The following is a 21,135-nucleotide window of genomic DNA, read 5'->3' on the forward strand; positions in this document are numbered from 1 at the left end:
ATAAATAAAAGAAAACTGTCTCTTTCTGTATTTTTCTCTCTCCTTGCTGTTTTTGCTTTGCCACTTTTTAAAAAATCTCACATCCCAACTAACTCACTATATAAAGGTAAAGCGCTGCCGTATGCATTTTGTGTGAGAGTTTGTTGAAAATGAGACCGTTTGAACCACGGGTTGTGGCTCCGCCACCGCCTGAATCTGCTCTTCAAGCACCGCCGCCTCCGCCTCTGCCGTCTGAATCAGTAGTTCAAGTTCCTCCTGAATTGCCGATGCTAGTCGTAGAGTTCTGCTTGACAGCAGCTTTTGAAATTGCCATCTGATCCACCCAGACTCCTACTAAGCAATACTACTCTATAACCTTCCACTTGCTGTGTCTGGTAATGGTGTTTGCGTTTGCTTTTATCTTTGTTGCCAAATACATTTCTTCCAAGCACCCGAGCCTAGGCCGCATGCTCGAGCACGCTGGAGTAGTCTGTGGAGTTACCGCTTTCTTTGTTGTCATCACAGTCTCTTTCCCGCTCTGCCTCAAGGTCATTTCCTGGATCGTATACGCTCTTTCATTGCTAGCAATTTTCATCTTCAATTGCTGAATCCTAGCAGAGACGATTGTCACTGTCTCAGTCAGGTTGTTTTTTATGGATATCATGTTTGTGGCCATTGTTAATGTAGGACTAGTAGTTCTTAAACTTGCATGGATAGGAATTGGGAGTCTTTAACTTCCTGCGGTAAGTATGCTATTTGTCAGTCAGGTTGCTTTTTATGGATATTATGTTTGTGGCCATTGTTAATGTAGGACTAGTAGTACTTAAACTTCCATGGATAGGATTTGGGAGTCTTTAACTTCCTGCTGTAAGTATGCTATTTGTAAAATGGGCTTGTTTTTTGGAATTACTTCCATCAATTAAGTCATTAGTATAGCTTCACTTTATGATTACGTTTATTGTTTGTGAAGGCATAAACGCTAGCATATGATTGATTGAATAGCTTTGTTGGACACAGTAGGAAGGAGCTCCCATTTGCAAAATTTTCCAGATCTGGAGTCTGAAATTCAATTGTTTACTTTTCCTCTTCAATTCACTGTAAGATAAATTGTGGAAACTAAGAGATCACATTGACTGTTCACAAGAAATATGCATTTGATCCCAAAAACAATGTTATTAATGCAATTTAGTGATGGGAAACTAATAGTGAACATTTTTGTTACTTAAGTTAAGCATGATGAGGTTGGAAGTGCTATGATTCATAGGTTCAAAATATGCTAGTTCAAGTGGAAGAATACTTTGGCATATTATGTAGAATGGTAAAAAATAATTTATGTAGCTGACCTCACTTGAATAGGATACAAAACTTAATTTTGATTTGGTTTGGTTTAGTGATGGGGCATATTCAATAATTGAATTCTATCAAAAACCCAGAAGAAAAAGAGGAAAAGAATTCAAGGAACAAATCCCACTGCACATATTGTCACCACTTTTCAAAATGATTTGAAAATATGTCAGAGAATCTGTTATTGAAGGTCAACTCCTTCTTCTTCCTATGTAATCTTTGGCTATATATTTGGTATTTCACGTGAACAATTTGTAAGTATCAACAAAAATCCCCAAAAGCTAATGAAGTTTCTACTTAGATTTCTTCTAGAATACAAAAGCAATTCCACATCAAAAACAATAGGAGTAGCTTAAATTTCTTATTAAAAATTATTTATGAGGTGAAGATGATGGTCATTAATACACTTCGATGTCATCTAATGTGGTACAAATGCTTTTATTTGTGCGCCAACATCTTTAAAACGTCTCTCATGTTCAAACAAGAAATTATGTTGAAATGTTTGTTGGCAAATTAGTTGATGATGGATTGTATTGTTAATTTAACTTTTCACTGTCGGTGTCATGAATAATACAAAATTACAAGTTAAATAAATTACACTAACAATATCAATTTGTTGCATGATTTCTTTTCCCTTCCCTAAGTGAGACTTGCTTGTTGATGGCTTCTTGACTTGTTTATGGATATGACTTTGATATGTTTTCACATACAAATATATATATATTGAATGATGTAATATCCCTTATTTTTTGAACTTAAATAGTGGTCGTTGATTTCATCTAATCATTAATGTCAACCGTGTGAACTGTTATAATGTGGTACTGAAGTTGATTACATTTTGCTCTTTGAAGGGATTGGAAATAAGAAAAGAAGCATGGAATGGAATAACAGGTACACAATACATGTCCTGTTCTTGAACTTTATGTTCTCTGTTTTGTATTTGTATGTATGCTTTTTGAATTTGTATTCGCTACTTAATTGTTTCAAATATATAACAGTGCTTTTCGATTATATTGATTTACAATGTGTTAGTTGTATTTAGTTTTCTTGTAAATTTTTTAGAGCATTTCTTCCATTGTGCAACATCATTTATTTCTAACTGAATTATAACAAATTTAGATGGATCTCATAGCGTTTTATTCATTTGAATAACATCTCATTTTTCATTTGGTAACCCAAGCTACTTAAATCTCAATTTGCATGGCTGCATGCTGATATTTGCCATTGAAGTTATGCAAATATTGTAAAAAATTGAACTCTTTCTTTTGAAGTACCCGGAGTAGTCTATAAACTGATATGCAATTCAATGGGATTATGCATAGTGGCTCACAGGGCTAACCAACAGCATAACCTATATCTAGGCAAGTATGAGATGGATTAATTAACTTACCAACCAGCCTTTGATATCTCCGTAAGTTTCTAAATAATAATCTGTATATTCAATTGTGAAACAATACAATGTGTACATCTTATTTATATAGTAGTTCTAGGCCTAATCCTATATAGGAAAGAAGAATAAACCTAACAATAAAATATTCATACAATCTAACACAATATAAAATATTCACACCAATATATATACTGATATTCTCACAATCTCTCCCTGTCAAATGAATCTTTAGTTTCAACCAGTGCAATTCTGCTTCAACATGGTATCAATAGCTTTATACCCAAGCACACTTTGTCCTTAAGAAGGTCCAAAACGTATGTTCTTAGTGAGATAAACACTCTCTTTGAGATGTTGCAACATCAATACTCAAGAAGTACTTTAAGTTACCAAAGTCTTTTATCTCAAACTCCTACATTTCTTATATATCAAATATCATCAGCATACACAAGGAGTGCAGTAACCTTGTTTTCATTTGAATGTTAAATAAATTGGGTATAGTCATCTTGACTCTGTTTGTAGCCGCATCTAAGCATAGCCCAAGTGAACATCTCAAATCATGCTCTAGTTGTAACTCATATAATGCCTTTTTAAGCTTGCACACTCCCATCAACTGAGAAATCTTCAAAGCCTGGTGGAACATCCATAAATACTTCTTCCTCTGAATCTTCATAGAATAAAGCATTCATCATATGCAACTATTAAAGAAGCTCAATATGTTAATTCTCTAGAATAGCCTACATGAACAGCTTTCGAAATGGCAAGGCTGTGAATTTCAGTTAATTTGAGTGCTTAACTACCTTGCCATGAGTCAAAATCGCATGCTCATATCAGTGAGTTTTTTCAAGAGTATGTCATACTAGAGAAATTCTACCTTGCTGCAAACTTGCCTCCACATCATCTGGCTTACTTATTCTTTTTTTTGCAAAATGTGCTTTAAGCTATATGAAAGGTTCATGAGTACCGTCATTACTTCTAATCTGGATTTTCGCATGACTTTGTAGATACATCTCTTATTGAATATAACTTCAAAAGCCCGATGAGTGATGACCGCTTGGCCAATCACGATGATCCGTGATGCTATTACTGGAATAAGACAACCAACTTCGCTGGATAATTGTACTTGATTGATTAGCATAAGCAAATAATATGAAGTACCAAGCACTTAGAAGGTATTGATCATTCTCAGTGACTCCTATTAGTTCTCCTCTGTCATTTTACATCCTTTAACATTTACTCATTATGGATGACTGCATATTTCAAAAAACTCACAGAATTTGACTTTCTTCATAGAATACTTACATGTTGGAAGCGGTGAAGCTGTAATATCTACTCAGATAGTTCTCGCATCCTAATTATCTCTAACATATGAGTGATTTTATCTATACATTTTCCACTTATTATGTAAATGAATTCAAATTTCCAGTTGTAGAATGTTTATAAATGAAACACTGTCAACGGCAGATCCTTGGACTTACCCAAAAAAAGTGGTAGATGCTTCAACTTTTTTTTTTTTGATCGGCAAAGAAAAGGCTTTATTGATGATAAACACATACAAAGTATGAAAATTACATCAATAAAGAGGAAGCTCCAAGCTCCTAGTTGGTGAGAGGCCAACGAAGAGAAAACAGAACCTGAGTGAAACAAAAAGAGAGAAACTAACTCAAGTAAACAACTTCAGTCCAGCAGCATAGCAGACCAGCAAACTAACTCAAGCAAACAACAGAGGGGCAAGCTAACTCTAGCACCAGCAGACCAGCAGTAAAGGCTTTAGTGAAAACAAGAAGCTAATTCAAGCACCAAACAACCCAGCAGCATAGCAGCCTAGCAGCTTAACACCCAACAGCAAAACCACAAGAATGGACTTCACAGCAGCAGCCTGGTTCAGAAGCAGAACAAACAGAATGATAAAACAGGTAGCTTGCCCCTGATCAGAGAGCTTCAGACCAATCCATTTTGCAGCAAACAGAATGACAAAAAACGAGGCCAACCCAACCACTGCTGATGCACAGGCAGGAGGGAACAGAGTTAAGCCCAGTGTTAAGCAGGAAGTCAACAACCCCTGCCTCTTAAGCAAACTGAATACCTCAACAACCCCTGCTGCTGCACCTAAATCTGACTAGAAACACTGAATACCTCAACAACCCCTGCCTCTTAAACAAACTCTAATCTGTCCAATGTTAAGCAGGAAGTCATTAATAGAGAACTGATAATGCTTCGAATAGGCCTTCAACCAAATCGCTAGACGGATAATAATTAATTCCTGCAGCTCCTCCATATCTGGCTGAACATTTTTAAACATGCAATCATTCCGATGTTTCCAAATGGACCAAAGCGCAACTAAAGGTATAGCTTTCCAAATCCTCCTTTCAGCTTTCATGAAGCAGGAACCATCACACCAATACAACAAGCACTCAACCGAACCAGGCACCACTCAAATCGATCCCCACCACTTCAATAGACTAGTCCAAACCTTCCAAACCAGAGGACAAAAAATAAGTGCATGTGCAGCAGATTCAGCTTCAGATTTACAAAAGACGCAGACAGTGGATGCTTCCTCACCTAGAACTCCAATCCTTTGAAGGAAGACGGACGTTTTAATTTTATGTTTCCAAGCTAACCACCCAAAAAATTGAACTTTGGGTGGAGGATAATTAATCCACACCAGTGTAGTAGCCCTCACACTATCACCAAATCCCAATTCAATATGCCTGTAAAGAGATGCAGCAAAGGACTGACCAGTTTGGCATGCTAGCCACAATGGTTTATCTTTTTCACCCAAACATAAAGCAGGGGCTGCTGTTAACACAGCAGTGAGTCTAGATACCTCCTCACCCTCCCACAGAAACAGAGTTCATCTAAAACTGAGATCCCACAACTCAGAGCAACCTTTTTTATTAACAAAAAACTTGAGAGAACCAAACTTAACAGTGGAAAGGGAGTAGAGTCTAGGGAAAGCCTCCTTAAGACAAACTCCACCACACCATTTATCATGCCAAAATCTCACTCTATTCCCATCTCCTACTTTAATTTGAAGATTGTTAACAAAACATTGAAGAAGATTGATTCTTTTCTCTGCCACTGCTAAAATATCACCCCATAGCTTTGACCATCTAGTGCCATTTGATTGATTTGGAAACCAAGCTTCAGCAGCAATATTATATTTACTGCACACCACCTTCTTCCAAAGTGACTCCTCTTCATTGGCAAATCTCCACCACCACTTCAGTAATAAGCAAGCATTAACCTCTCTGATTTGCCTAATTCCCAACCCACCTTGATTGATACTTTTGGTCACCTCATTCCATTGCACTAAGTCGATTTTCTCTTCAAGTCTGTGCCTCCCCACAAGAAGGTTGCTTGTATTTTATCTATTTCCTTAGCAACTCCTTCCGGCAACTTAAAGAGTGATAAATAATATACAAGCAAGCTAGACAACACTGATTTAATTAGAGTCAATCTGCCAGCAAAAGAGAGGAGTCTCCTTTTCCAGCTAGCAAGCCTGAGTTTGACCTTATCTATAACAGCTTTCCAAGACTTCTTTCTGCTTGGTGAAGGGAGACCAAGGAATTTGAAAGGTAAACTTTGAATCTTATAATTAAGTAAAGAAGCAAAATCCTTGATCAAACTAACAGGTAGACCAACCCCACAAACCACACTCTTGTGGTAATTAATCTTGAGCCCTGAGACCATTTCAAAGCACCTTAATATTCTTTTCCGGTTCAGCACCTCCTGCATATCCACTTCACAGAATAAAAGTGAGTCATCGGCGAATTGTAGATGAGAAACAACCACCCCATTACCTCCAACATGTACTCCTTTCACCAATCCCTTTTCCCTAGCTCTGAGCAGTAGAATATTGAGCCCTTCGGCTGCCAAATTGAACAGAAAAGGTGATAATGGATCACCCTGCCTGAGACCTTTTGAGGGCTAAACTCTTTAGTTGGAGACCCATTCACAAGAACTGAGATTCTAGCAGTGGAAATACACTCTCGAAATCCATTTGTAACCAAAACCAAAGTTTGATAGCATGGAAAACAAAAAGCCCCAGTTGATGGAGTCAAAAGCTTTCTCAAAATCAAGCTTGAGCAGCAGCCCCCTCTTCTTGGCTTTCTTCCACTTATACTAATATATGATGAACAAAGTATTCCAATTTAGATTCAATTACTATATGCTGATATGCCAATAGCTAGGGACTTCAGTTTGCTTGTTTAGAGGCTTATTACCATCGATTTTACTGCTTTGTATGCTATTAACTTGTTAAAAACCCTTGTTTTTAGTGAAACTCTGTTGGGTTCTATGTCAGTTTCACCACTGATATGAACAATTAAGATTACTGAAAAGCTGTTACTCTCAACATAGAGAGTTCTAACACGCTGAAGCTAGCAAATGTTAATTTTTATTTCGAATCAGCTTGAGGATGGTTGGACTGTGGCAATGCATCTTTCTATTGGTTAAATGGTGGATCATCTCCCATCAACAACAACAACAAAAAATTGTGGATCATCGAACTTCCATGACAATAATATTTTTAGTTGTAGGCTAAGAAGCATAGATATACAGATATGGATATGTATACGAACATGGATATAGATGTGGACACAGGACACGGCGATTTCAAAAAAATGGAGTCAAGGACATAGGGGGGTCACGGCAATAAAATATGTTTTTATATATTTGTATTTGCTATTTAAATTAATATTACATCCATAAATAATTAATATTAACAAAAACTAACTCTAATTCTATTTTTGTTTTTAAATACTTTTAATTTAACACTTACCGTTTGTATTTTTTATTTTTTTTAGATGATCTATTAAGTATTTAAGTCTAAGAAAAAAAAATAATAAACATTCAACATTCATTAAAAGTACTAAATAAAATGGAGGAAAATGCAACTTGACTTGTCCTTAGTGTGTCCCCGAAGTGTCTCCAATGTATCCCCTGAAAATAAGTTAATTACACATATGGTGTGTCCCATGCGTGTCCTCGAAGTCTCCGTGTGTCTGACTTAGATGCGGTACTTCTTTTAAAGTGTCGGTACTTCATATGTTGTTGGCAATATGGGGTTAGTTGGCTTTTCTAACATAAATTCTTCAACTAGTTGAGGTGTATTGATGACTAACGCTATGTTTCGTTGGAGGATTTGGAAGAGATTTGGAAAATGAAAGGAAAAAATTGTGTGAAATTAAGTAAAATGTAAGTGTATTTTATTTATATTTCACCTATCTTTTGTCTTTCCCTTTTAGTCATCCTCTGATCAGCCACTGATATGTAGCTTGGGTATTTTTTATATTAACATCAACAGTTAGAGGAAGGGATTGTCTAATAGGTCTTATGATAATTAATGACGTTTTTATCAAACACTATTAAAAAATATTATTAATTGTTAATTTTCAACGATATTTTAAAATTTTGTCACAAAAAAAGTCACTAATTATAAATTTTAGCGATAGTTTAAAAAAAATCCCACAAAAAAGTCATCAATTTTTAATTTTCAGCGACAATTTAAAAAATTCGTCACATAAAAATGTCATTAAGTGTAAGTTTCAGCAAAAATTAATGATGATTGTGATCCAAAAAAATCACTAATTATCAATTTTTAGCAGCATATCTCATCTTGATTCGATAATATCTCATAAGAGATAATTACAGAGAAAAACTAAAATTGTTTCATAAACACCAACTTTCTTGAGTGCAATTTGTAACAATTAAAATCATTAACATTTTAATTTTTTTTCTTTATTCTTTTTATTAGCAATGAAATAATATTAATTCCACGGAGCATACATGGTAAAATTTAGAGTATATAGTATTAGTGTTTTCAGTCAATCAAACAATTCGAAAGACAATAATATATGGATAAAAAAAAAAAAAAAAGACAATAATATATTTTTTAAACAGAATAAAACTATATTGAAAATAAAAATTCATTACAAATTAAAGATCGAAACCAAAATAAAGAAGGGTCCATCCCAATACACAAAACAAAAGCTAATATGCTCAGTTCATGCTCTGTGCATACTTTCTTTCACTCTAAAAAAAATAAAAAAATAAAAAACAAAAACAAAAAACAAAAAATTAAAACTCTGTCTTTAGATCATACTTCCTATGATATTCACATTCTTGCATTAACACCAACTTTTTCTTGACAAACTTGACACCCTTTCGAGCCAAAACTCTAATTCAAAAACCTGCAACCCTCCGAGCAAGAACACGAAAACCGAACCTTGAATTGCTAGCATCCCAAAAAAGCCCGATTTCATCTCCATCCCTCAACTCCCTCCTCCTCACGAACCAAGTCACCCAATTATCCACCAACACAAAGCTCCTACTCGTCCGCCATCTTTTAAACACCAATTCATGTTCAGAACCAGTGTCATAATCCCAAACCACGACCCTCTCACCGACCATGTCCTCAACTTGCTCCACCCTCTCTCCACCCCACTCCACGGTTATATGCTTGTGCACTGCCTCCGCAGGCAACAAGAGCCGACAAAGATGTTCATTCACGTCACTTGACGTTAGGGTTTTCTTGATCTTCCATGGATCCTCAAAGAGCTTGAGCTTCGTCGACACCCCCAAATCCATCTCTTCTCTGCAGTCCTCGGGAGTGTAGAACCGGAAGCTTCTGATTCTGTCTTCAATCCTCTTTCTTTCAAGTTCTTGTTTGATCATCAAGTAATTGTCAGTTGTTTTCTTGGATGGCAAGAAAGCTTGAGAATGAGAACCCTCTTCTCTTTCAGAAACCTTCCTTTTCTTGATGATCGAAGACATCGTTAGTCGATACATATTCGGGTTCTTCATATAACATTTATCATCATTGATGCAAACAGAGAACCCAAAAACCGTAATTTCTTCCTTGTTTCTTTGATCTTCTTGTGGGATTTGGTTGTTGTTGTTGTTGATGGTAATGGGGTTTGAGGGGTTTGAGGGATTCATGGTTGAAGTTGAAGCCACTGGCTCAGAAACCGGAGAATGAGTGCTTGAACGAGATGGGTTTGTTTCCATTGATGAATTTTGTAGAAGAGAGTGAAGGTTTTAGAAAGATGAAAAAGAAATATGAATAGGGTTTATGGGGGTTGCTATGTTTATATACATGTATTATATAATGCTAAATATGCGGAATCAGATTCATAATAGGAAAGTGAGATCAAAAGGGTTTCCTAAATCGTATCCTTGTAAGATTGGGACTTATAATTTTTGTTACAACTCACGCGTGTTCATAAATTATAAACTTCTTTGGGTGTAAACCACCAAGACTCTTTTGTTTTCCTTAATGATCCCCCCACTGAAATTGCTGCGCTGCTTGTTGCAGACAAGGCACTTCTGCCTTGTACTCTGTTTTTTTTGCTTGCTGTTAGCCTTCTTATGAATCAAAAAAAAAATAAACTTCTTTTTTCTTGTTTACTTAAATTCGGGTTGCTTGTCATGTCTTTAAGTGAAGTTCAATTTGGGTCTACTAATAAAATTTGTACGGTTTATTTATAAGATCTATTGAGATATGATTAACTAAATATCATTAACTACGTAATTAAATCACATTTATTTTTAAAATAGTAAATTACAAATATACCTCTTAAATTTGCTTAAAATACCTGATGTCATTAAAAAAGTTATGAATTAACTTATTGATTAATTAATGAAAAGAGTTATTTATTATGAAATTAGAAATTTTAAAGAGTGAGATGCAATATTCATAGCCATAGAAGGCAATGAGTAATTTAAGTAAATTTTATGAGGTATATTTGTAATTTAAAAAATTAGACCACAAATGTGATATTGGATTTTGGGTGACTTTGATTATAGACTTTTAAATTTTTTTTTAAAGATAAATATGATTTGATTACTTAATTGTCAAGTTTTTTTATATGAATAATCTAGTTGATAAGTCTTACAAAATATCATAATATGGACTGCTGTACCTTGGCCACTTTAGGCAACCCAACCCAACCCAACCCAAATCTATCAAATGACCTCAGAAATAAGACTGTAAAATTGGCCCGTTGTGCATTTAGGCCGAACCCAACCCCATACCATTGATAGGGCTGGGCCTAGTGCAAAAAAAGCCATATAAAATCATTTTTAACAGTGAATTAGGATTAACTTTCAATAAGATTTAATAGAAATTAAATTCAACTATTAAGATTTGTTGATAATTTATCCTTAAAGAAATACTTCATCCCTCCCAAACTATTTGTCTACACCATAGGGAAAAAAAAAATGTTCTTATATTGGAAATTTTAAATTTTTTTACTAATTAAAAGATCTCTTTAAGTACTTTAATCTGTTAAAAAATTAATTTTTTTAATACAAAATATTTTATTTTTAAATTCTCACTTTTTATATTGAACAAACGGATATTGTATAAACCGAACCACCTATTATTTTTATTTTTATTTTAGTCCTTTGAAATTGAGGACTCTTCCAAGATTTCTCTAATAAATCACCTTTCTTCCTCTCTCATTTTGTCTCCCGCCACTTTCTGTATTTTTCTCTCTCCTTAATATTTTTTTATTTTTTCCCTTAGGTTATATTTTGTCTCACCACCCCTCTACAAAACAAAACCCCCCTTTTTTTTTCCTTTTTTTTTTTTTTTTTTTGAAGTCCTCCTTCGAAATTAAGATAGACTTTTGTGAAAAAGGTAATTTTTTTTTATTTTTGTCTAATTTCTATTTTATTTATGTAGGTCAATACTACTCTTTATTTTATCTATTTATACACCTAAACTATTTAAAAAACCTCCAAAGGCTCTTCAAATATAGCTAATTTTGAAAAAAATTATTAAAATAACTATTGTACTTACTAACCCATTAGAATGACTAAAATATGATAATGCTCGTTAATAGTTATAATAGCATAAAACTCTACACAATACTACTCAATAACCTTTCACTTTCTATGTCTCGTAATGGTATTTGCATTTGCTTTTATCTATGTTGCCAAATACATCACTGCCAAGCACCCAAACCCAGGCCGCGTGGAGTTACGGGTTTCTTTGTTGCCATCACAATCGCTTTCCCTCTCTGCCTCAGGGTCATGGATACACATACATACAAAATGATCTTTTTTTTTTTTTTTTTTTATAACCAATGTATGAATCGACTTTTGCAGACCTCAACTAATCTTAAAATCTTAAAATTAACAATTGGATCATATTTATTATTTGGTCAACCTCTTGAGATTATCGTGATTTCTGTTTGGCAAGTGAAGTTACAGTTCACTTGGCAACCTCCAAATTGAATTCAACTTTTTTGTGTTGAAATGTTTTAGGCTATGCTCAAATGCTCTACCCCATGATTCAGATGGGTTTCATTTTCATATACAAATAGATGGAGTCTTAGTAAGAGTTCATGATTGAAATCTCGCGTCATCATCCACACATGTGATGGCTATTTGTTACTGTTTTTTAGAAGTGGTTATAACATATTTTAATTTGAGAGATTATATGTCAGATTGTTTGATACAACTTCTATTTATAATATTTTAGGTACAAAAATAGTTTAACTACACTAGGGGGAGGGGGGGGGGGGGAACACATTATTTGAAAGTTAGGCAAGAAGTATTTTTAGTTTTTTACTTTCTGATTATCAATTTTTAATAAATTGTAACAAATAGGACCAATATGTGACAGTTATAGAATTATTATTTATTTATTTTTGTCAATTAGTTAAATTGAATAATCAACTATTTAATAAAGGGTTAATTTTACTTTCTATCCCTTAATTATTGTCAAATTATCTATTTAATGTAAACTATTGATTGAGGTTGTTATGTCCCTAAAATATATAAATCAAAGCTTACTCAGCCCTTGAACTATCAATTAAATCTATTAAATTCTTAAAATATTTAATTATTGAAAAAAAAAATATAAGTTCATAAGTATTATAAATTAGTAAAAGACTCTACGTAATTAAGATTTTACTCTAAAATAAACTTAAATTTTTATTATGTATACGTTTTCAGATAGAATTAACTCGAAAGTTTATTCAAGTAAATTTCCTTTATAAGAATAACTGTAGTTATCTAGATTTTGTTAATTATCTTCTATAATTGTTTCCTATTTACCTTTATTTAATATTGTATATCGGATTTTGTTGATAATCTCTAATTGATTATATTTAAGATTTTCATTAAGTTCCTCTAATAACCTGATTAAAGTATTATTTTATTTTATTATTATTTGTAACGCATTACTATTATTAAAATTATATAATTCTATTTCTTCAGCCTATCTAATACTCATGTAATTATATTGGCAATGTTGAGAAATTAGACTCTAATACTAATTAAAACACAACAAAACATTTTAAAGACAATAGAAATTTAAATTTTTTCTATAATAAAATATTAACTAGCTATGGTCTTTTACTAATTTATAACACTTATGGGTATATATTTGAATATGTTTAAATTATATATTTAAAGACTTAATAGATTCAATTGATGGTTCAAAAATTAAATAGATTTTGATTTATATAGTTTAAGGACTTGGTGGACTCAATCGATAGCTTACAGAATAAGTAAATAATTTGGCAATAATTGAGGGGTAGAAAATGAAATTAATCCTTTATTTACAATATAAATTGGCAAGTCCATGTTGGTTAAAAGTTAAATTTTTAGTTTTTTATGATTTTTTTTTTAAAAAAAAAACATGTAAAAAAATAATAATACTAAGAATATAACCCAAAATAGATTAAAAATTAACTTTAAACTTTTTTAACTCTTCTCAAAAAGCCCAGACAATCAAAGAAAAACCCTTGGAAAGAGCAATAATTGACTCTTTGACCTTTCAGTTGAGAGTCTGTAGGGTGAGTGAGTTACTCTAGTTTAGTTATAGAATTATCTTGGAATATGAAATTATATTTGAGTAGTGAGATTATTTCACGTGTAGTATTATTATTAGGTAATAATAACATGTATCAGCAATAATATAGGTTTCATTTGAGAATTTGACTATTTTAATAGGTTAAAATTTTTATATTTGAAAAGATAGTTGAATTTTTTTATAATTAGATGTGATATTTGTAAGAAAAAAAATAAAATGATTATAAATTTAATGTGACATTTTACCTCATTAACTATTTTAATCTATTTTGAATTTTGGCCAAAAAAAATCAAAAATTCACTTGTCAAACAGTGTCATATAATACTATTTATTATATTGAAATTTTACTTAAAATGTTTACAAAATTTTATTAAATAATCAAACCATAACAAAAGTTGTGATTAGTGGAAGTTATAAATGGTGAAATTGTAATATACGATTCCTAAAATTATATATAACAAAAATTATACATTTTATGATAAAAATTATATTTTTATACAAAGTGCATGACATATACATCTAGTAAAGTTGTATTTAGACTTTCTTTGGCAATATTACTTTTTAGTTTAAAAGTAAAAAAGTTACTAAAAAAATCAAAAAAGTTAGCAACCTATATTAAAAAGTTAAAAATTTTATTTTCTCTCTACTTTTTGTACATCTTTTTATAAAAAATCACAAAGTTATCCTAAATATACTAATTTTTTTTAAATCATATTTTAGTTAAAAAACTAAAAAAATCTATTCCCAAATAGGACTTTAATGTCTTAAAATCTTTACTTCTCTTTATATTACGTGTCATTTTTTTTCTTTATTTAAAACAAAAGATTATATAGAATAATGGATGAGACTTGAACCCGAACACAAGGTCCGGTAAAAATTACTCTTATTAAGTAACACATATATTATATTAATATTTTTTAACTATTTAATTTTTAATTACTTAAAAATTTGGCATGAATCAACCTCCAATATTTTTTTAAGTGCGTGTAATGCCTTTTGATGTATAAAATCATCTCCAATAGCTATTTAAATTTTTCATCAAATTTAAATTTGATTAAAAATAAGTTATTTTTCAGTTTCAACGGTTACATCAAATAGATATTAAATTAAAGTTTTTACTTATCTTTCATCAAATTAAGAACCAATGTACTTTTCATCAAATTATTATTCATTGTCGTTGTCGAATGTCTCCCCAGATATCCCCTGGATGTCCTCCAGATGACTACCTCAAAGCAAAAATTTGTGAAAAAAATTGCACTGCCCGATAGACCACCTCAAGGTAAAAAAAACAAAAAAATTTATACTGGCCGATCGACTAATCGGACATTCGTCCGATCGTCCGCCTGGTCGACCGGTGTTTTGACAAAGCATCTCCATCAGATGCGTCAAATGTACCTGATGCGTCAAACGTACCTGTTAGCTAACTTGGCAAAAGATTTGCAAGAAAAGTCACTCCACCAGTCTTGCTACTTGTCGGGCCAGAATAGCAGCATACGGAACCCTCATTGCATCTAGCGAGGGTTAAAGTCTGTCCGCATCAACCTCAGCAAGTTTTCAATCAAATTATAACTAAAAAAGTCATTTTCATATTTTAGCTAGTCACCCACTACATCAAACTCTCTATTTTAACTCAATCCTATTAAAACATTTGTTATTCTTTTTTTTTATAATTAAACTGATGACCTATCAACCAAACAATTTTTATGTTTTACAAAAGATAAAACTGGAGGAAATGTAAAATAAAAAATAAAAAATTGCCGTTGACCGGTTGACCGGCCGGACGTCCCGTTACACCCAAATCGCGTGTTTTAGCGATGAACAGTTCCTCGTTTGATGAAAAGAGTTACTGTAGCAAATTTAACAAAAAGTTAATTTAACAAAAATTTACTGAGACTGATGGAGGAAGGATTTGATGATTTGTTATTTATATTTTAACTTTTTGTTAATTTAGAGATACTGATGCTGATGCTTTTAGATATTATAAAACTATTTTTTCTTCTTCAATACAATGGCTCTCTATCTCTTTATTCTCCTCATCAGTTTCTTCTCCAAACAAAAATTCAACATAAATTGCAGGTAATTTTCTTTGTTCCTTGCAAGATTTTGATGGCAAAGCTTGTCTTTGTTTTTATTTTTATTTGGCAACATTTTTAAATAGAAAAACATATTTTTAATTGTTTTCAAAAAATCTGCTCAAATTTGTAGTTTTTGTTGATTTTGAATTGGATTTTTGTTCAATCTTGCCAAGCCAGATTTGTTCAAGTTGTTTTTTGTTCACATCTATATTTTTTTGGCTCACCAACTGTTCGACATTTGTTGTTACAGGAAATATCTGCCCTGAGATAGAACCGTTCTGGAGAAAAGATTCATTGATAGATAAAAATGAAATTTGCCTATGTTTAATTCTTGTAACTTGAAAACCAATTTATGTTGTAAATGCACAACTGTCTAAAGTAAAAGAGAGATTTGTACTGGGAATACAAGTTACGATCACGAGTTCGTTGGTTTGGATAGCATATGTATTTGTTGGATTATACTATATTTATGGATTTTTATTTTGTTTGATATGTACGGTTAATAGTTAAGTTTTGTATGTGGTTGAAAATTTAATATGTGGGGACATATTTTGTAAATGACAACACGTGGACAAGGTGACGCCGAAGTATCAGCCGAGGTGCCACGTGTCTTGGTCATGACGTCGAGGTGATCTCGACTAGGTCGAGGTTATCTGCGGAAATAGCGAAATCCGAGATAAGCGAATAAGGGACAAGAGTCCTAGAACATATGAGGATCTTAGTCTGGATAAAGTTATATTTTGAGTTTGTGAGTTTTGAAATTATGATTTGAGTGTAAAAAATTTGTTTGATTATGAGTTTTGGAAAGAGTTTTGAATTGAGTTTGAAATGAATGATATGACATATGATATTTTATTCAAAAACTTACAACTCATAACCAAACACATAATCCAAAATCCTATTCAAAACTCATAAAAAAAATTTTAAAAATTCTAGAAATATTTTTTATTTAAAATATAAAAATAACAAGTGCAAAAAAAAAAATTTCGTATACTGTTCTGGTCAACCAGTCGAACGACTGGGTTAGCCAAATTTTTCCTGCCTAGAAAGGAGTTTTCAAAAGTAAGTGTAGAATTAATTTTTAAAAACCACAACCAAACACCACGTTCAAACCAAGAGATGGAATTACAATTCCAAAGCTCTTCCAAACAGAGCCTAAAATTGTTTCATAAACACCAACTTTCTTGAGTGCAATTTGTAACCATCAAAATCGTTAACATTTTAATTTTTTTTTTCTTTTTTCTTTTTATTCGCAATGAAATTATATTAATTCAACGGAATTTACATGGTAAAATTTAGAATATAGTATTAGTGTTTTCAGTCACAATTCGAAAGACAATAGTATATTTTTTTAACAGAATAAAACTATATTGAAAATAAAAATTGATTTCAAATTAAAGATCGAACACAAAATAAAGGAGGGTCCATCCCAATACACAAAACAAAAACTTAATATGCTCAAGTTCATGCCCTATGCATACTTTCCTTCACTCCTTAAAAAAAATAAGGAAATAAAAAAAATAAAAACAAAAACAAAAAACAAAAAATTAGAACTCTGCCTTTAGATCATACTTCCGATGATATTCACATTCTTGCATTAACACCAACTTTTTCTTGACAAACTACTTGACACCCTTTCGAGCCAAAACTCTAATTCAAAAACCTGCAACCCTCCGCGCAAGAACACAAAAACCGAACCTTGAATTGCTAGCATCCCAGAAAAGCCCGATTTCATCTCCATCCCTCAACTCCCTCCTCCTCACGAACCAAGTCACCCAATTGTCCACCAACACAAAGCTCTTACTCGACTGCCATCTTTTAAACACCAATTCATGTTCAGAACCTGTGTTGTAATCCCAAACCACGACCCTCTTACCGACCATGTCCTCAACTTGCTTCACCCTCTCTCTACCCCACTCTGCAGTCATATGCTTGTGCACTGCCTCCGCAGGCAACAAGAACCGACAAAGATGTTCATTCACATCGCTTGATGTTAGGGTTTTCTTGATCTTCTATGGATCCTCGAAGAGCTTGAGCTTCGTCGACACCCCCAAATGCATCTCTTCTCTGCAGTCCTCGGGAGTGTAGAACCGGAAGCTTCTGATTCTATCTTCAATCATCTTTCTTTCAAGTTCTTGCTTGATCATCAAGTAATTGTCAGTTGTTTTCTTGGATGGCAAGAAAGCTTGAGAATGAGAACCCTCTTCTCTTTCAGAAATCTTCCTTTTCTTGATGATCGGAGACATCGTTAGTCGATAAATATTCGGGTTCTTCATATCACATTTATCGTTATTGATGCAAACAGAGAACCCGAAAACCCTAATTTCTTCCTTGTTTCTTTGATCTTCTTGTGGGACTTGATTGTTGTTGTTGTTGTTGTTGTTGTTGATGGTAATGGGGTTTGAGGGATTCATGATTGAAGTTGAAGCCATTGGCTCAGAAACCGGAGAATGAGTGCTTGAACGAGATGGGTTTGTTTCCATTGATGAATTTTGTAGAAGAGAGTGAAGGTTTTAGAAAGATGAAAAAGAAATATGAATAGGGTTTATGGGGGTTGCTATGTTTATATACATGTATTATATAATTCTAAATATGAGGAATCAGATTCATAATAGGAAAGTGAGATCAAAAGGGTTTCCTAAATTGTATCCTTGCAAGATTGGGACATATAGTTTTTGTTACAACTCACGCGTGTTCATAAACTATAAACTTCTTTTTTCTCGTTTACTTAAATTGGGGGTGCTTGTTATGTCTTTAAGTGAGGTTCAATTTGGGTCCACTAACAAAATTTCTACGGTTTATTTTATAAGATCTATTGCGGTGTGATTAACTAAATATCATTAACTACATAATTAAATCATATTTATTTTAAAAATAATAAATTTCAAATATACCTCTTAAATTTGCTTAAAATACCTAATATCATTATAAAAAATTATTAATCAACTTAATGATTAATTAATAAAAGTAGTTATTTATTATGCAATTAGAAATTTTAAAGGGTGAGACGGAATATTCATAACCATAGAAGGCAATTAGTGTTTTAATTAAATTTTATGAGATGTATTTATAATTTAATTTTAAAAAAATTAGACCACAAATGTGATATTGGATTTTGGGTGATTTTGATTATAGATTTTTTAATTTTTATAAAAGATAAATATGATTTGATTACTTAATTGTCAAGTTTTTTTTATTTTAATAATCTAGTTGATAAGTTGTGTAAAATGAATAATTCAAATGAACTTAAAGTGGGCTCTACAAAATATCGTAATATGGACTGTTGAACATTGGCTACTTTAAGCAATCCAACCCCACCTCACAAATAAGACTGCAAAAATGGCCCGTTGTGCATCCTGGGCCGAACCCAACCCCGTACCATTGGTAGGGTTGGGCCTAGTGCAAAAAAAGTTATAAAAAATTATTTTTAACAATAGTTTTATTAGTATTAATTTTTAATAAATTATTTTTAAAAATTATTTAGGACCTATTGATAGTTTATCTTTAGAAGAATACTTCATCTCTCCCAAACTATTTACCTACACCATAGAAAAAAAAAACTAAAAATAATATGTTCTTATGTGGGGAATTTTAATTTTTAATTTTTTTTACTAATTAAAAGATCTCTTTAAGTACTTTAATCTGTTTTAAAAAAATTAATTTTTTTAATACAAAATATTTTATTTTTAAATTTTCATCTTTAAACAATTTGAGACGGATATAGTATAAACCGAAGCACCTATTATTTTTATTTTTTTTAGTCCTTTGAAATTGAGGACTCTTCCAAGATTTCTCTAATAAATCACCTTTCTTCTTCTCATTTTGTCTCCTGCTACTTTCTGTATTTTTCTCTCTTTTTTCCCTTAGGTTATATTTTGTCTCACCATCCCTCTACAAAATAAAACCGCTCTTTTGTTTTTTTTTTTTTTTAAGTCCTCCTTTGAAATTAAGATAGACTTTTGTGAAAAATGTAATTTTTTATTTTTGTCTAATTTCTATTTTATTTATGTAGTCCAACACTGCTCTTTATCTTACCTATTTATACACATAAACTATTTAAAAAACCTCTAAAAACTCTTCAAATATAACTTATTTTGAAAAAATTTATTAAAATAACTATTATAATAATTAACTCATTAAAGTAACCAAAATATGATAATGCCATTAATAGTTATAATAGCTAACAGACTCCCCCACAATACTACTCTATAACCTTCCACTTTCTATGTCTCCTAATGGCATTTGCATTTGCTTTTACAATCCTGCTGCAGCAGACCTCTAATTAGAGGTCATGCCGTACAGCTCTAATGAGTTGTCCGGGAATTTTTAAAAAAAAAAAACAGTGAAGTAAAAGACAAAAATAGGAGAAAAAAAAGACAAATTAGAGGTGTTTTTTTAGAGGTCCAAATCATTTTTCTTGCTTTTATCTTTGTTGTCAACACTACAACATATAAGAGTTTTAGAGACCAAATAAAAAATGTAAATTTTGTTGCAAAAGACATTTAGATTGTCATGAAGATAATCGTTAAAAGGTCGTCTCAAAAAGTCAAAAATAAGGCATTTAGCGACAAAATTTTAAAAATGTCGTTAATAAATAGACTTTTAGGGACAAAATAATTTAGTCTCAAATTGGTTTATTTTTTGAGACAAAATTTGGTCCCAAAATGATAATAATTCATCACTAATATCCAATTTTTATTGTTAAAAATATAATGACGACACTTTTCATAACAAAATTATTTGATCCCTGAAAAATAATTTTGTTCTTAAATTTTAATTTCTAAAACCTTAATTTTTTTTGTAATACAAGTACATCGCTGCCAAGCACCTAAACCCAGGCCGCGTGCTCAAGTCTGCTGGAGTAGTCTGTGGAATTACGACTTTCTTTGTTGCCATCACACTCTCTTTCCGTCTCTGCCTCAAGGTCATGGGTACACATACATACAAAATGATCTTTATTTTTTTTTAATAACCGGTGTTTGAATCGACTTTTGCTAACCTCAACTAATCTTAAAATCTTAAAACTAACAATCGGGTCATATTTACTATTCGGTCAACCTCTAGAGATTATCGTGATTTCTGTTTGCCAAGTGAAGTTACAGTTCACTTGGCTACCTCCAAATTGAATTCAACTTTTTTTGTGTTGAAAATGTTTTGGGCTATGCTCAAATGCTCTACTCCATGATTCAAATGGGTTTCATTTTCATATACAAATAGATCGAGTCTCAGTAACAATTCATGATTGAAATCTCGCGTCACCATCCTCACGTGATGGCTATTTGTTACTATTTCTAAGCAGTGACTATAATTTATTTTAATTTGAAAGACTATGTCAGATTGTTTAGTATAACTTCTATTTATAGGTGGTGATTGGGAAGCAAGTTTCCAAATTTTTTTTTCATTTTTTTCACTAAAAGACAAAAGTTTTACAAAACTAAAAAAAACACATTCAAACAAAATATCGCATTCAACCCCATAATCATTTCACTTTTTTTCTCACAAACATCACATCCAACCACATA

General features: G+C 32.1%; 1 long non-coding RNA gene across 2 annotated transcripts; it reads left to right on the forward strand.

Moving 5' to 3' along the window:
• The first annotated feature begins 76 nt into the window (after positions 1-76).
• LOC114312598 (uncharacterized) lies at positions 77-4,119 on the forward strand. 2 transcript variants are annotated; one of them, XR_003646881.2, is made up of 3 exons: positions 77-622; positions 2,175-2,214; positions 3,715-4,119. It is a non-coding gene; the product is annotated as an uncharacterized LOC114312598 (long non-coding RNA). The 2 variants fall into 2 exon arrangements; XR_014356436.1 differs by having other exon boundaries at positions 77-527.
• The last annotated feature ends 17,016 nt before the right edge of the window (positions 4,120-21,135 follow it).

This window comes from Camellia sinensis, chromosome 15, assembly GCF_055761805.1.
Source record: "Camellia sinensis isolate YWXY chromosome 15, ASM5576180v1, whole genome shotgun sequence".
Classification (NCBI taxonomy): Eukaryota; Viridiplantae; Streptophyta; class Magnoliopsida; order Ericales; family Theaceae; genus Camellia; species Camellia sinensis.